The sequence below is a fragment of the Pelobates fuscus genome, chromosome 2, assembly GCF_036172605.1.
Source record: "Pelobates fuscus isolate aPelFus1 chromosome 2, aPelFus1.pri, whole genome shotgun sequence".
In the NCBI taxonomy this organism is placed as follows: domain Eukaryota; kingdom Metazoa; phylum Chordata; class Amphibia; order Anura; family Pelobatidae; genus Pelobates; species Pelobates fuscus.
The window spans coordinates 64,953,589-64,970,641 of record NC_086318.1 but is presented as its reverse complement, the minus strand read 5'-3'; the positions used below and the strand labels follow the sequence as shown (position 1 = coordinate 64,970,641).

General features: G+C 37.9%; 9 non-coding genes across 9 annotated transcripts; all 9 read right to left on the bottom strand.

Annotated features, from left to right (window-relative positions):
• Positions 1-13: 13 nt before the first annotated feature.
• On the bottom strand, positions 14-86 carry TRNAK-CUU (transfer RNA lysine (anticodon CUU)). Its single transcript has one exon. It is a non-coding gene; the product is annotated as a tRNA-Lys (tRNA).
• Positions 87-2,435: 2,349 nt separating this feature from the next.
• Positions 2,436-2,508, bottom strand: TRNAK-CUU (transfer RNA lysine (anticodon CUU)). Its single transcript has one exon. It is a non-coding gene; the product is annotated as a tRNA-Lys (tRNA).
• A 2,341-nt stretch (positions 2,509-4,849) lies between these two features.
• On the bottom strand, positions 4,850-4,922 carry TRNAK-CUU (transfer RNA lysine (anticodon CUU)). Its single transcript has one exon. It is a non-coding gene; the product is annotated as a tRNA-Lys (tRNA).
• A 2,341-nt stretch (positions 4,923-7,263) lies between these two features.
• TRNAK-CUU (transfer RNA lysine (anticodon CUU)) lies at positions 7,264-7,336 on the bottom strand. The gene has a single exon. It is a non-coding gene; the product is annotated as a tRNA-Lys (tRNA).
• Positions 7,337-9,228: 1,892 nt separating this feature from the next.
• On the bottom strand, positions 9,229-9,301 carry TRNAK-CUU (transfer RNA lysine (anticodon CUU)). The gene has a single exon. It is a non-coding gene; the product is annotated as a tRNA-Lys (tRNA).
• A 1,134-nt stretch (positions 9,302-10,435) lies between these two features.
• TRNAK-CUU (transfer RNA lysine (anticodon CUU)) lies at positions 10,436-10,508 on the bottom strand. Its single transcript has one exon. It is a non-coding gene; the product is annotated as a tRNA-Lys (tRNA).
• Positions 10,509-11,641: 1,133 nt separating this feature from the next.
• Positions 11,642-11,714, bottom strand: TRNAK-CUU (transfer RNA lysine (anticodon CUU)). The gene has a single exon. It is a non-coding gene; the product is annotated as a tRNA-Lys (tRNA).
• Positions 11,715-14,055: 2,341 nt separating this feature from the next.
• On the bottom strand, positions 14,056-14,128 carry TRNAK-CUU (transfer RNA lysine (anticodon CUU)). The gene has a single exon. It is a non-coding gene; the product is annotated as a tRNA-Lys (tRNA).
• Positions 14,129-16,019: 1,891 nt separating this feature from the next.
• Positions 16,020-16,092, bottom strand: TRNAK-CUU (transfer RNA lysine (anticodon CUU)). The gene has a single exon. It is a non-coding gene; the product is annotated as a tRNA-Lys (tRNA).
• Between the last annotated feature and the right edge of the window lie 961 nt (positions 16,093-17,053).

Below are 17,053 nucleotides of genomic sequence, written 5' to 3'. Positions count from 1 at the left end.
AAATTACATATCTCGCCCAACGTGGGGCTCGAACCCACGACCCTGAGATTAAGAGTCTCATGCTCTACCGACTGAGCTAGCCGGGCTGATTCCTACATGCATTATGCTCTGACTTGGGATGCAAAGGGTGGATGGAGAGAGCTTGCAAAGCTCTCTATCTTGGTTTAACTATTTAATATAATATATAAATTTACCTTCTTAAACAAGAGAAAAATCAGATCACTTTACCCTATAGAACTCACCCTGTAATGAAAAGTCTTCAAGTCTGCATTCCGAGAGAGCTTTGCGGAAGCAAAGGGTGGACAGAGGGAAAGAGGGAACTCGCAAAGCTCTCTATCTTAATGTATGATATAAAATTTACCTTCTTAAACAAGAGAAAAATCATATCACTTTACCCTATAAGATTCAAGCAATCCACCCTGTAATGAAACGTCTCCAGGTTGGCATTCCTAGACTCGTAAAACAATCAGAAACAGTGAAGGATATAATGGGCCATAGTAGCTCTTGTTCCACAGTGAGATCTAGTTTTGATTTTAATCCCTTAGTTTCTGTCCAGGTGATAAGATTTGAAAATCTCCCCTTTTTGGATCATAACGAGAAGTCTCCAAGTCTGCATTTCTAGAGTCGTAAAACAATTAGAAATGGTGAAGGAAATGATGGGCCATAGTAGCTCTTGTCTGACAGTGGGGTTTAATTTAGATTGTATTCAGTTAGACTGTGTCCAGTAACAAGTGATTAGCATTGAAAACCTACCCCTTTTGGATTGTTTCATTTCTCCTGGCCTGATGGTGAAAGAGAACATAGACCCTAGTTGCTTATGTTGGAAGGTGAGATTTAGCTCCACTGAACCATATAAAGTTGCATTCTTAAACAATGGCTTCATTGCTCTTATGGAAATAATATGACTTAATTCCTTATATTCTAAGGTAGCATTTTGTTAACATGTTCCCCTGCTAGGTTGTGTCCACTGGTTTATGGTTAGATTTGAAAATGTCCCTCTACTAAAATGTTTTGTAAGAATTCCTCAATCGTCTTACAACAATTAAATTGCTTGACACACTTTTCCAAAGAACTACACTCCTGTTTCTTCACCTTCTATGTTTTTCAAATATACAATCTGCTCTAATATATGGTGACTTTTATGATTCCCTAGGCCAAACGTAAGCACCTTCCTTCTTTTTTTATTTTTTTCAAAAAGGAGACATAAAATTACATATCTCGCCCAACGTGGGGCTCGAACCCACAACCCTGAGATTAAGAGTCACATGCTCTACCGACTGAGCTAGCCGGGCTGATTCCTACATGCATTATGCTCTGACTTCGGATGCAAAGGGTGGATGGAGAGAGCTTGCAAAGCTCTCTATCTTGGTTTAACTATTTAATATAATATATAAATTTACCTTCTTAAACAAGAGAAAAATCAGATCACTTTACCCTATAAGATTCAAGCAATCCACCCTGTAATGAAAAGTCTTCAAGTCTGCATTCCGAGAGAGCTTTGCGGAAGCAAAGGGTGGACAGAGGGAAAGAGGGAACTCGCAAAGCTCTCTATCTTAATGTATGATATAAAATTTACCTTCTTAAACAAGAGAAAAATCATATCACTTTACCCTATAAGATTCAAGCAATCCAACCTGTAATGAAACGTCTCCAGGTTGGCATTCCTAGACTCGTAAAACAATCAGAAACAGTGGAGGATATAATGGGCCATAGTAGCTCTTGTTCCACAGTGAGATCTAGTTTTGATTTTAATCCCTTAGTTTCTGTCCAGGTGATAAGATTTGAAAAACTCCCCTTTTTGGATCATAACGAGAAGTCTCCAATTCTGCATTTCTAGAGTCGTAAAACAATTAGAAATGGTGAAGGAAATGATGGGCCATAGTAGCTCTTGTCTGACAGTGGGGTTTAATTTAGATTGTATTCAGTTAGACTGTGTCCAGTAACATGTGATTAGCATTGAAAACCTACCCCTTTTGGATTGTTTCATTTCTCCTGGCCTGATGGTGAAAGAGATCATAGACCCTAGTTGCTTATGTTGGAAGGTGAGATTTAGCTCCACTGAAACATATAAAGTTGCATTCTTAAACAATGGCTTCATTGCTCTTATGGAAATAATATGACTTAATTCCTTATATTCTAAGGTAGCATTTTGTTAACATGTTCCCCTGCTAGGTTGCGTCCACTGGTTTATGGATAGATTTGAAAATCTCCCTCTACTAAAATGTTTTGTAAGAATTCCTCAATCGTCTTACAACAATTAAATTGCTTGACACACTTTTCCAAAGAACTACACTCCTGTTTCTTCACCTTCTATGTTTTTCAAATATACAATCTGCTCTAATATATGGTGACTTTTATGATTCCCTAGGCCAAACGTAAGCACCTTCCTTCTTTTTTTATTTTTTTCAATAAAGGAGACATAAAATTACATATCTCGCCCAACGTGGGGCTCGAACCCACGACCCTGAGATTAAGAGTCTCATGCTCTACCGACTGAGCTAGCCGGGCTGATTCCTACATGCATTATGCTCTGACTTCGGATGCAAAGGGTGGATGGAGAGAGCTTGCAAAGCTCTCTATCTTGGTTTAACTATTTAATATAATATATAAATTTACCTTCTTAAACAAGAGAAAAATCAGATCACTTTACCCTATAGAACTCACCCTGTAATGAAAAGTCTTCAAGTCTGCATTCCGAGAGAGCTTTGCGGAAGCAAAGGGTGGACAGAGGGAAAGAGGGAACTCGCAAAGCTCTCTATCTTAATGTATGATATAAAATTTACCTTCTTAAACAAGAGAAAAATCATATCACTTTACCCTATAAGATTCAAGCAATCCACCCTGTAATGAAACGTCTCCAGGTTGGCATTCCTAGACTCGTAAAACAATCAGAAACAGTGAAGGATATAATGGGCCATAGTAGCTCTTGTTCCACAGTGAGATCTAGTTTTGATTTTAATCCCTTAGTTTCTGTCCAGGTGATAAGATTTGAAAATCTCCCCTTTTTGGATCATAACGAGAAGTCTCCAAGTCTGCATTTCTAGAGTCGTAAAACAATTAGAAATGGTGAAGGAAATGATGGGCCATAGTAGCTCTTGTCTGACAGTGGGGTTTAATTTAGATTGTATTCAGTTAGACTGTGTCCAGTAACATGTGATTAGCATTGAAAACCTACCCCTTTTGGATTGTTTCATTTCTCCTGGCCTGATGGTGAAAGAGAACATAGACCCTAGTTGCTTATGTTGGAAGGTGAGATTTAGCTCCACTGAACCATATAAAGTTGCATTCTTAAACAATGGCTTCATTGCTCTTATGGAAATAATATGACTTAATTCCTTATATTCTAAGGTAGCATTTTGTTAACATGTTCCCCTGCTAGGTTGTGTCCACTGGTTTATGGTTAGATTTGAAAATCTCCCTCTACTAAAATGTTTTGTAAGAATTCCTCAATCGTCTTACAACAATTAAATTGCTTGACACACTTTTCCAAAGAACTACACTCCTGTTTCTTCACCTTCTATGTTTTTCAAATATACAATCTGCTCTAATATATGGTGACTTTTATGATTCCCTAGGCCAAACGTAAGCACCTTCCTTCTTTTTTTATTTTTTTCAATAAAGGAGACATAAAATTACATATTTCGCCCAACGTGGGGCTCGAACCCACAACCCTGAGATTAAGAGTCACATGCTCTACCGACTGAGCTAGCCGGGCTGATTCCTACATGCATTATGCTCTGACTTCGGATGCAAAGGGTGGATGGAGAGAGCTTGCAAAGCTCTCTATCTTGGTTTAACTATTTAATATAATATATAAATTTACCTTCTTAAACAAGAGAAAAATCAGATCACTTTACCCTATAGAACTCACCCTGTAATGAAAAGTCTTCAAGTCTGCATTCCGAGAGAGCTTTGCGGAAGCAAAGGGTGGACAGAGGGAAAGAGGGAACTCGCAAAGCTCTCTATCTTAATGTATGATATAAAATTTACCTTCTTAAACAAGAGAAAAATCATATCACTTTACCCTATAAGATTCAAGCAATCCACCCTGTAATGAAACGTCTCCAGGTTGGCATTCCTAGACTCGTAAAACAATCAGAAACAGTGAAGGATATAATGGGCCATAGTAGCTCTTGTTCCACAGTGAGATCTAGTTTTGATTTTAATCCCTTAGTTTCTGTCCAGGTGATAAGATTTGAAAATCTCCCCTTTTTGGATCATAACGAGAAGTCTCCAAGTCTGCATTTCTAGAGTCGTAAAACAATTAGAAATGGTGAAGGAAATGATGGGCCATAGTAGCTCTTGTCTGACAGTGGGGTTTAATTTAGATTGTATTCAGTTAGACTGTGTCCAGTAACATGTGATTAGCATTGAAAACCTACCCCTTTTGGATTGTTTCATTTCTCCTGGCCTGATGGTGAAAGAGATCATAGACCCTAGTTGCTTATGTTGGAAGGTGAGATTTAGCTCCACTGAAACATATAAAGTTGCATTCTTAAACAATGGCTTCATTGCTCTTATGGAAATAATATGACTTAATTCCTTATATTCTAAGGTAGCATTTTGTTAACATGTTCCCCTGCTAGGTTGCGTCCACTGGTTTATGGATAGATTTGAAAATCTCCCTCTACTAAAATGTTTTGTAAGAATTCCTCAATCGTCTTACAACAATTAAATTGCTTGACACACTTTTCCAAAGAACTACACTCCTGTTTCTTCACCTTCTATGTTTTTCAAATATACAATCTGCTCTAATATATGGTGACTTTTATGATTCCCTAGGCCAAACGTAAGCACCTTCCTTCTTTTTTTATTTTTTTCAATAAAGGAGACATAAAATTACATATCTCGCCCAACGTGGGGCTCGAACCCACGACCCTGAGATTAAGAGTCTCATGCTCTACCGACTGAGCTAGCCGGGCTGATTCCTACATGCATTATGCTCTGACTTCGGATGCAAAGGGTGGATGGAGAGAGCTTGCAAAGCTCTCTATCTTGGTTTAACTATTTAATATAATATATAAATTTACCTTCTTAAACAAGAGAAAAATCAGATCACTTTACCCTATAGAACTCACCCTGTAATGAAAAGTCTTCAAGTCTGCATTCCGAGAGAGCTTTGCGGAAGCAAAGGGTGGACAGAGGGAAAGAGGGAACTCGCAAAGCTCTCTATCTTAATGTATGATATAAAATTTACCTTCTTAAACAAGAGAAAAATCATATCACTTTACCCTATAAGATTCAAGCAATCCACCCTGTAATGAAACGTCTCCAGGTTGGCATTCCTAGACTCGTAAAACAATCAGAAACAGTGAAGGATATAATGGGCCATAGTAGCTCTTGTTCCACAGTGAGATCTAGTTTTGATTTTAATCCCTTAGTTTCTGTCCAGGTGATAAGATTTGAAAATCTCCCCTTTTTGGATCATAACGAGAAGTCTCCAAGTCTGCATTTCTAGAGTCGTAAAACAATTAGAAATGGTGAAGGAAATGATGGGCCATAGTAGCTCTTGTCTGACAGTGGGGTTTAATTTAGATTGTATTCAGTTAGACTGTGTCCAGTAACATGTGATTAGCATTGAAAACCTACCCCTTTTGGATTGTTTCATTTCTCCTGGCCTGATGGTGAAAGAGAACATAGACCCTAGTTGCTTATGTTGGAAGGTGAGATTTAGCTCCACTGAACCATATAAAGTTGCATTCTTAAACAATGGCTTCATTGCTCTTATGGAAATAATATGACTTAATTCCTTATATTCTAAGGTAGCATTTTGTTAACATGTTCCCCTGCTAGGTTGTGTCCACTGGTTTATGGTTAGATTTGAAAATCTCCCTCTACTAAAATGTTTTGTAAGAATTCCTCAATCGTCTTACAACAATTAAATTGCTTGACACACTTTTCCAAAGAACTACACTCCTGTTTCTTCACCTTCTATGTTTTTCAAATATACAATCTGCTCTAATATATGGTGACTTTTATGATTCCCTAGGCCAAACGTAAGCACCTTCCTTCTTTTTTTATTTTTTTCAATAAAGGAGACATAAAATTACATATTTCGCCCAACGTGGGGCTCGAACCCACAACCCTGAGATTAAGAGTCACATGCTCTACCGACTGAGCTAGCCGGGCTGATTCCTACATGCATTATGCTCTGACTTCGGATGCAAAGGGTGGATGGAGAGAGCTTGCAAAGCTCTCTATCTTGGTTTAACTATTTAATATAATATATAAATTTACCTTCTTAAACAAGAGAAAAATCAGATCACTTTACCCTATAGAACTCACCCTGTAATGAAAAGTCTTCAAGTCTGCATTCCGAGAGAGCTTTGCGGAAGCAAAGGGTGGACAGAGGGAAAGAGGGAACTCGCAAAGCTCTCTATCTTAATGTATGATATAAAATTTACCTTCTTAAACAAGAGAAAAATCATATCACTTTACCCTATAAGATTCAAGCAATCCACCCTGTAATGAAACGTCTCCAGGTTGGCATTCCTAGACTCGTAAAACAATCAGAAACAGTGAAGGATATAATGGGCCATAGTAGCTCTTGTTCCACAGTGAGATCTAGTTTTGATTTTAATCCCTTAGTTTCTGTCCAGGTGATAAGATTTGAAAATCTCCCCTTTTTGGATCATAACGAGAAGTCTCCAAGTCTGCATTTCTAGAGTCGTAAAACAATTAGAAATGGTGAAGGAAATGATGGGCCATAGTAGCTCTTGTCTGACAGTGGGGTTTAATTTAGATTGTATTCAGTTAGACTGTGTCCAGTAACATGTGATTAGCATTGAAAACCTACCCCTTTTGGATTGTTTCATTTCTCCTGGCCTGATGGTGAAAGAGATCATAGACCCTAGTTGCTTATGTTGGAAGGTGAGATTTAGCTCCACTGAAACATATAAAGTTGCATTCTTAAACAATGGCTTCATTGCTCTTATGGAAATAATATGACTTAATTCCTTATATTCTAAGGTAGCATTTTGTTAACATGTTCCCCTGCTAGGTTGTGTCCACTGGTTTATGGTTAGATTTGAAAATCTCCCTCTACTAAAATGTTTTGTAAGAATTCCTCAATCGTCTTACAACAATTAAATTGCTTTACACACTTTTCCAAAGAACTACACTCCTGTTTCTTCACCTTCTATGTTTTTCAAATATACAATCTGCTCTAATATATGGTGACTTTTATGATTCCCTAGGCCAAACGTAAGCACCTTCCTTCTTTTTTTATTTTTTTCAATAAAGGAGACATAAAATTACATATCTCGCCCAACGTGGGGCTCGAACCCACGACCCTGAGATTAAGAGTCTCATGCTCTACCGACTGAGCTAGCCGGGCTGATTCCTACATGCATTATTCTCTGACTTCGGATGCAAAGGGTGGATGGAGAGAGCTTGCAAAGCTCTCTATCTTGGTTTAACTATTTAATATAATATATAAATTTACCTTCTTAAACAAGAGAAAAATCAGATCACTTTACCCTATAGAACTCACCCTGTAATGAAAAGTCTTCAAGTCTGCATTCCGAGAGAGCTTTGCGGAAGCAAAGGGTGGACAGAGGGAAAGAGGGAACTCGCAAAGCTCTCTATCTTAATGTATGATATAAAATTTACCTTCTTAAACAAGAGAAAAATCATATCACTTTACCCTATAAGATTCAAGCAATCCACCCTGTAATGAAACGTCTCCAGGTTGGCATTCCTAGACTCGTAAAACAATCAGAAACAGTGAAGGATATAATGGGCCATAGTAGCTCTTGTTCCACAGTGAGATCTAGTTTTGATTTTAATCCCTTAGTTTCTGTCCAGGTGATAAGATTTGAAAATCTCCCCTTTTTGGATCATAACGAGAAGTCTCCAAGTCTGCATTTCTAGAGTCGTAAAACAATTAGAAATGGTGAAGGAAATGATGGGCCATAGTAGCTCTTGTCTGACAGTGGGGTTTAATTTAGATTGTATTCAGTTAGACTGTGTCCAGTAACATGTGATTAGCATTGAAAACCTACCCCTTTTGGATTGTTTCATTTCTCCTGGCCTGATGGTGAAAGAGATCATAGACCCTAGTTGCTTATGTTGGAAGGTGAGATTTAGCTCTACTGAACCATTTAAAGTTGCCTTCTTAAACAATGGCTTCATTGCTCTTATGGAAATAATATGACTTAATTCCTTATATTCTAAGGTAGCAATTTGTTAACACATCTCGCCCAACGTGGGGCTCGAACCCACGACCCTGAGATTAAGAGTATAATTCACCCTGTAATGAAAAGTCTTCAAGTCTGCATTCCGAGAGAGCTTTGCGGAAGCAAAGGGTGGACAGAGGGAAAGAGGGAACTCGCAAAGCTCTCTATCTTAATGTATGATATAAAATTTACCTTCTTAAACAAGAGAAAAATCATATCACTTTACCCTATAAGATTCAAGCAATCCAACCTGTAATGAAACGTCTCCAGGTTGGCATTCCTAGACTCGTAAAACAATCAGAAACAGTGAAGGATATAATGGGCCATAGTAGTTCTTGTTCCACAGTGAGATCTAGTTTTGATTTTAATCCCTTAGTTTCTGTCCAGGTGATAAGATTTGAAAATCTCCCCTTTTTGGATCATAACGAGAAGTCTCCAAGTCTGCATTTCTAGAGTCGTAAAACAATTAGAAATGGTGAAGGAAATGATGGGCCATAGTAGCTCTTGTCTGACAGTGGGGTTTAATTTAGATTGTATTCAGTTAGACTGTGTCCAGTAACAAGTGATTAGCATTGAAAACCTACCCCTTTTGGATTGTTTCATTTCTCCTGGCCTGATGGTGAAAGAGAACATAGACCCTAGTTGCTTATGTTGGAAGGTGAGATTTAGCTCCACTGAACCATATAAAGTTGCATTCTTAAACAATGGCTTCATTGCTCTTATGGAAATAATATGACTTAATTCCTTATATTCTAAGGTAGCATTTTGTTAACATGTTCCCCTGCTAGGTTGTGTCCACTGGTTTATGGTTAGATTTGAAAATCTCCCTCTACTAAAATGTTTTGTAAGAATTCCTCAATCGTCTTACAACAATTAAATTGCTTGACACACTTTTCCAAAGAACTACACTCCTGTTTCTTCACCTTCTATGTTTTTCAAATATACAATCTGCTCTAATATATGGTGACTTTTATGATTCCCTAGGCCAAACGTAAGCACCTTCCTTCTTTTTTTATTTTTTTCAATAAAGGAGGCATAAAATTACATATCTCGCCCAACGTGGGGCTCGAACCCACGACCCTGAGATTAAGAGTCTCATGCTCTACCGACTGAGCTAGCCGGGCTGATTCCTACATGCATTATGCTCTGACTTCGGATGCAAAGGGTGGATGGAGAGAGCTTGCAAAGCTCTCTATCTTGGTTTAACTATTTAATATAATATATAAATTTACCTTCTTAAACAAGAGAAAAATCAGATCACTTTACCCTATAGAACTCACCCTGTAATGAAAAGTCTTCAAGTCTGCATTCCGAGAGAGCTTTGCGGAAGCAAAGGGTGGACAGAGGGAAAGAGGGAACTCGCAAAGCTCTCTATCTTAATGTATGATATAAAATTTACCTTCTTAAACAAGAGAAAAATCATATCACTTTACCCTATAAGATTCAAGCAATCCACCCTGTAATGAAACGTCTCCAGGTTGGCATTCCTAGACTCGTAAAACAATCAGAAACAGTGAAGGATATAATGGGCCATAGTAGCTCTTGTTCCACAGTGAGATCTAGTTTTGATTTTAATCCCTTAGTTTCTGTCCAGGTGATAAGATTTGAAAATCTCCCCTTTTTGGATCATAACGAGAAGTCTCCAAGTCTGCATTTCTAGAGTCGTAAAACAATTAGAAATGGTGAAGGAAATGATGGGCCATAGTAGCTCTTGTCTGACAGTGGGGTTTAATTTAGATTGTATTCAGTTAGACTGTGTCCAGTAACATGTGATTAGCATTGAAAACCTACCCCTTTTGGATTGTTTCATTTCTCCTGGCCTGATGGTGAAAGAGAACATAGACCCTAGTTGCTTATGTTGGAAGGTGAGATTTAGCTCCACTGAACCATATAAAGTTGCCTTCTTAAACAATGGCTTCATTGCTCTTATGGAAATAATATGACTTAATTCCTTATATTCTAAGGTAGCATTTTGTTAACATGTTCCCCTGCTAGGTTGTGTCCACTGGTTTATGGTTAGATTTGAAAATCTCCCTCTACTAAAATGCTTTGTAAGAATTCCTCAATCGTCTTACAACAATTAAATTGCTTGACACACTTTTCCAAAGAACTACACTCCTGTTTCTTCACCTTCTATGTTTTTCAAATATACAATCTGCTCTAATATATGGTGACTTTTATGATTCCCTAGGCCAAACGTAAGCACCTTCCTTCTTTTTTTATTTTTTTCAATAAAGGAGACATAAAATTACATATCTCGCCCAACGTGGGGCTCGAACCCACGACCCTGAGATTAAGAGTCTCATGCTCTACCGACTGAGCTAGCCGGGCTGATTCCTACATGCATTATGCTCTGACTTCGGATGCAAAGGGTGGATGGAGAGAGCTTGCAAAGCTCTCTATCTTGGTTTAACTATTTAATATAATATATAAATTTACCTTCTTAAACAAGAGAAAAATCAGATCACTTTACCCTATAGAACTCACCCTGTAATGAAAAGTCTTCAAGTCTGCATTCCGAGAGAGCTTTGCGGAAGCAAAGGGTGGACAGAGGGAAAGAGGGAACTCGCAAAGCTCTCTATCTTAATGTATGATATAAAATTTACCTTCTTAAACAAGAGAAAAATCATATCACTTTACCCTATAAGATTCAAGCAATCCAACCTGTAATGAAACGTCTCCAGGTTGGCATTCCTAGACTCGTAAAACAATCAGAAACAGTGAAGGATATAATGGGCCATAGTAGCTCTTGTTCCACAGTGAGATCTAGTTTTGATTTTAATCCCTTAGTTTCTGTCCAGGTGATAAGATTTGAAAAACTCCCCTTTTTGGATCATAACGAGAAGTCTCCAAGTCTGCATTTCTAGAGTCGTAAAACAATTAGAAATGGTGAAGGAAATGATGGGCCATAGTAGCTCTTGTCTGACAGTGGGGTTTAATTTAGATTGTATTCAGTTAGACTGTGTCCAGTAACATGTGATTAGCATTGAAAACCTACCCCTTTTGGATTGTTTCATTTCTCCTGGCCTGATGGTGAAAGAGATCATAGACCCTAATTGCTTATGTTGGAAGGTGAGATTTAGCTCCACTGAACAATATAAAGTTGCATTCTTAAACAATGGCTTCATTGCTCTTATGGAAATAATATGACTTAATTCCTTATATTCTAAGGTAGCATTTTGTTAACATGTTCCCCTGCTAGGTTGTGTCCACTGGTTTATGGTTAGATTTGAAAATCTCCCTCTACTAAAATGTTTTGTAAGAATTCCTCAATCGTCTTACAACAATTAAATTGCTTGACACACTTTTCCAAAGAACTACACTCCTGTTTCTTCACCTTCTATGTTTTTCAAATATACAATCTGCTCTAATATATGGTGACTTTTATGATTCCCTAGGCCAAACGTAAGCACCTTCCTTCTTTTTTTATTTTTTCAATAAAGGAGACATAAAATTACATATCTCGCCCAACGTGGGGCTCGAACCCACGACCCTGAGATTAAGAGTCTCATGCTCTACCGACTGAGCTAGCCGGGCTGATTCCTACATGCCTTATGCTCTGACTTCGGATGCAAAGGGTGGATGGAGAGAGCTTGCAAAGCTCTCTATCTTGGTTTAACTATTTAATATAATATATAAATTTACCTTCTTAAACAAGAGAAAAATCAGATCACTTTACCCTATAGAACTCACCCTGTAATGAAAAGTCTTCAAGTCTGCATTCCGAGAGAGCTTTGCGGAAGCAAAGGGTGGACAGAGGGAAAGAGGGAACTCGCAAAGCTCTCTATCTTAATGTATGATATAAAATTTACCTTCTTAAACAAGAGAAAAATCATATCACTTTACCCTATAAGATTCAAGCAATCCACCCTGTAATGAAACGTCTCCAGGTTGGCATTCCTAGACTCGTAAAACAATCAGAAACAGTGAAGGATATAATGGGCCATAGTAGCTCTTGTTCCACAGTGAGATCTAGTTTTGATTTTAATCCCTTAGTTTCTGTCCAGGTGATAAGATTTGAAAATCTCCCCTTTTTGGATCATAACGAGAAGTCTCCAAGTCTGCATTTCTAGAGTCGTAAAACAATTAGAAATGGTGAAGGAAATGATGGGCCATAGTAGCTCTTGTCTGACAGTGGGGTTTAATTTAGATTGTATTCAGTTAGACTGTGTCCAGTAACATGTGATTAGCATTGAAAACCTACCCCTTTTGGATTGTTTCATTTCTCCTGGCCTGATGGTGAAAGAGATCATAGACCCTAGTTGCTTATGTTGGAAGGTGAGATTTAGCTCCACTGAACAATATAAAGTTGCATTCTTAAACAATGGCTTCATTGCTCTTATGGAAATAATATGACTTAATTCCTTATATTCTAAGGTAGCATTTTGTTAACATGTTCCCCTGCTAGGTTGTGTCCACTGGTTTATGGTTAGATTTGAAAATCTCTCTCTACTAAAATGTTTTGTAAGAATTCCTCAATCGTCTTACAACAATTAAATAGCTTGACACACTTTTCCAAAGAACTACACTCCTGTTTCTTCACCTTCTATGTTTTTCAAATATACAATCTGCTCTAATATATGGTGACTTTTATGATTCCCTAGGCCAAACGTAAGCACCTTCCTTCTTTTTTTATTTTTTTCAATAAAGGAGACATAAAATTACATATCTCGCCCAACGTGGGGCTCGAACCCATGACCCTGAGATTAAGAGTCTCATGCTCTACCGACTGAGCTAGCCAGGCTGATTCCTACATGCATTATGCTCTGACTTCGGATGCAAAGGGTGGATGGAGAGAGCTTGCAAAGCTCTCTATCTTGGTTTAACTATTTAATATAATATATAAATTTACCTTCTTAAACAAGAGAAAAATCAGATCACTTTACCCTATAGAACTCACCCTGTAATGAAAAGTCTTCAAGTCTGCATTCCGAGAGAGCTTTGCGGAAGCAAAGGGTGGACAGAGGGAAAGAGGGAACTCGCAAAGCTCTCTATCTTAATGTATGATATAAAATTTACCTTCTTAAACAAGAGAAAAATCATATCACTTTACCGTATAAGATTCAAGCAATCCACCCTGTAATGAAACGTCTCCAGGTTGGCATTCCTAGACTCGTAAAACAATCAGAAACAGTGAAGGATATAATGGGCCATAGTAGTTCTTGTTCCACAGTGAGATCTAGTTTTGATTTTAATCCCTTAGTTTCTGTCCAGGTGATAAGATTTGAAAATCTCCCCTTTTTGGATCATAACGAGAAGTCTCCAAGTCTGCATTTCTAGAGTCGTAAAACAATTAGAAATGGTGAAGGAAATGATGGGCCATAGTAGCTCTTGTCTGACAGTGGGGTTTAATTTAGATTGTATTCAGTTAGACTGTGTCCAGTAACATGTGATTAGCATTGAAAACCTACCCCTTTTGGATTGTTTCATTTCTCCTGGCCTGATGGTGAAAGAGAACATAGACCCTAGTTGCTTATGTTGGAAGGTGAGATTTAGCTCCACTGAACCATATAAAGTTGCCTTCTTAAACAATGGCTTCATTGCTCTTATGGAAATAATATGACTTAATTCCTTATATTCTAAGGTAGCATTTTGTTAACATGTTCCCCTGCTAGGTTGTGTCCACTGGTTTATGGTTAGATTTGAAAATCTCCCTCTACTAAAATGCTTTGTAAGAATTCCTCAATCGTCTTACAACAATTAAATTGCTTGACACACTTTTCCAAAGAACTACACTCCTGTTTCTTCACCTTCTATGTTTTTCAAATATACAATCTGCTCTAATATATGGTGACTTTTATGATTCCCTAGGCCAAACGTAAGCACCTTCCTTCTTTTTTTATTTTTTTCAATAAAGGAGACATAAAATTACATATCTCGCCCAACGTGGGGCTCGAACCCACGACCCTGAGATTAAGAGTCTCATGCTCTACCGACTGAGCTAGCCGGGCTGATTCCTACATGCATTATGCTCTGACTTCGGATGCAAAGGGTGGATGGAGAGAGCTTGCAAAGCTCTCTATCTTGGTTTAACTATTTAATATAATATATAAATTTACCTTCTTAAACAAGAGAAAAATCAGATCACTTTACCCTATAGAACTCACCCTGTAATGAAAAGTCTTCAAGTCTGCATTCCGAGAGAGCTTTGCGGAAGCAAAGGGTGGACAGAGGGAAAGAGGGAACTCGCAAAGCTCTCTATCTTAATGTATGATATAAAATTTACCTTCTTAAACAAGAGAAAAATCATATCACTTTACCCTATAAGATTCAAGCAATCCACCCTGTAATGAAACGTCTCCAGGTTGGCATTCCTAGACTCGTAAAACAATCAGAAACAGTGAAGGATATAATGGGCCATAGTAGCTCTTGTTCCACAGTGAGATCTAGTTTTGATTTTAATCCCTTAGTTTCTGTCCAGGTGATAAGATTTGAAAATCTCCCCTTTTTGGATCATAACGAGAAGTCTCCAAGTCTGCATTTCTAGAGTCGTAAAACAATTAGAAATGGTGAAGGAAATGATGGGCCATAGTAGCTCTTGTCTGACAGTGGGGTTTAATTTAGATTGTATTCAGTTAGACTGTGTCCAGTAACATGTGATTAGCATTGAAAACCTACCCCTTTTGGATTGTTTCATTTCTCCTGGCCTGATGGTGAAAGAGATCATAGACCCTAGTTGCTTATGTTGGAAGGTGAGATTTAGCTCCACTGAACCATTTAAAGTTGCCTTCTTAAACAATGGCTTCATTGCTCTTATGGAAATAATATGACTTAATTCCTTATATTCTAAGGTAGCAATTTGTTAACACATCTCGCCCAACGTGGGGCTCGAACCCACGACCCTGAGATTAAGAGTATAATTCACCCTGTAATGAAAAGTCTTCAAGTCTGCATTCCGAGAGAGCTTTGCGGAAGCAAAGGGTGGACAGAGGGAAAGAGGGAACTCGCAAAGCTCTCTATCTTAATGTATGATATAAAATTTACCTTCTTAAACAAGAGAAAAATCATATCACTTTACCCTATAAGATTCAAGCAATCCAACCTGTAATGAAACGTCTCCAGGTTGGCATTCCTAGACTCGTAAAACAATCAGAAACAGTGAAGGATATAATGGGCCATAGTAGCTCTTGTTCCACAGTGAGATCTAGTTTTGATTTTAATCCCTTAGTTTCTGTCCAGGTGATAAGATTTGAAAAACTCCCCTTTTTGGATCATAACGAGAAGTCTCCAAGTCTGCATTTCTAGAGTCGTAAAACAATTAGAAATGGTGAAGGAAATGATGGGCCATAGTAGCTCTTGTCTGACAGTGGGGTTTAATTTAGATTGTATTCAGTTAGACTGTGTCCAGTAACATGTGATTAGCATTGAAAACCTACCCCTTTTGGATTGTTTCATTTCTCCTGGCCTGATGGTGAAAGAGATCATAGACCCTAATTGCTTATGTTGGAAGGTGAGATTTAGCTCCACTGAACAATATAAAGTTGCATTCTTAAACAATGGCTTCATTGCTCTTATGGAAATAATATGACTTAATTCCTTATATTCTAAGGTAGCATTTTGTTAACATGTTCCCCTGCTAGGTTGTGTCCACTGGTTTATGGTTAGATTTGAAAATCTCCCTCTACTAAAATGTTTTGTAAGAATTCCTCAATCGTCTTACAACAATTAAATTGCTTGACACACTTTTCCAAAGAACTACACTCCTGTTTCTTCACCTTCTATGTTTTTCAAATATACAATCTGCTCTAATATATGGTGACTTTTATGATTCCCTAGGCCAAACGTAAGCACCTTCCTTCTTTTTTTATTTTTTCAATAAAGGAGACATAAAATTACATATCTCGCCCAACGTGGGGCTCGAACCCACGACCCTGAGATTAAGAGTCTCATGCTCTACCGACTGAGCTAGCCGGGCTGATTCCTACATGCCTTATGCTCTGACTTCGGATGCAAAGGGTGGATGGAGAGAGCTTGCAAAGCTCTCTATCTTGGTTTAACTATTTAATATAATATATAAATTTACCTTCTTAAACAAGAGAAAAATCAGATCACTTTACCCTATAGAACTCACCCTGTAATGAAAAGTCTTCAAGTCTGCATTCCGAGAGAGCTTTGCGGAAGCAAAGGGTGGACAGAGGGAAAGAGGGAACTCGCAAAGCTCTCTATCTTAATGTATGATATAAAATTTACCTTCTTAAACAAGAGAAAAATCATATCACTTTACCCTATAAGATTCAAGCAATCCACCCTGTAATGAAACGTCTCCAGGTTGGCATTCCTAGACTCGTAAAACAATCAGAAACAGTGAAGGATATAATGGGCCATAGTAGCTCTTGTTCCACAGTGAGATCTAGTTTTGATTTTAATCCCTTAGTTTCTGTCCAGGTGATAAGATTTGAAAATCTCCCCTTTTTGGATCATAACGAGAAGTCTCCAAGTCTGCATTTCTAGAGTCGTAAAACAATTAGAAATGGTGAAGGAAATGATGGGCCATAGTAGCTCTTGTCTGACAGTGGGGTTTAATTTAGATTGTATTCAGTTAGACTGTGTCCAGTAACATGTGATTAGCATTGAAAACCTACCCCTTTTGGATTGTTTCATTTCTCCTGGCCTGATGGTGAAAGAGATCATAGACCCTAGTTGCTTATGTTGGAAGGTGAGATTTAGCTCCACTGAACAATATAAAGTTGCATTCTTAAACAATGGCTTCATTGCTCTTATGGAAATAATATGACTTAATTCCTTATATTCTAAGGTAGCATTTTGTTAACATGTTCCCCTGCTAGGTTGTGTCCACTGGTTTATGGTTAGATTTGAAAATCTCTCTCTACTAAAATGTTTTGTAAGAATTCCTCAATCGTCTTACAACAATTAAA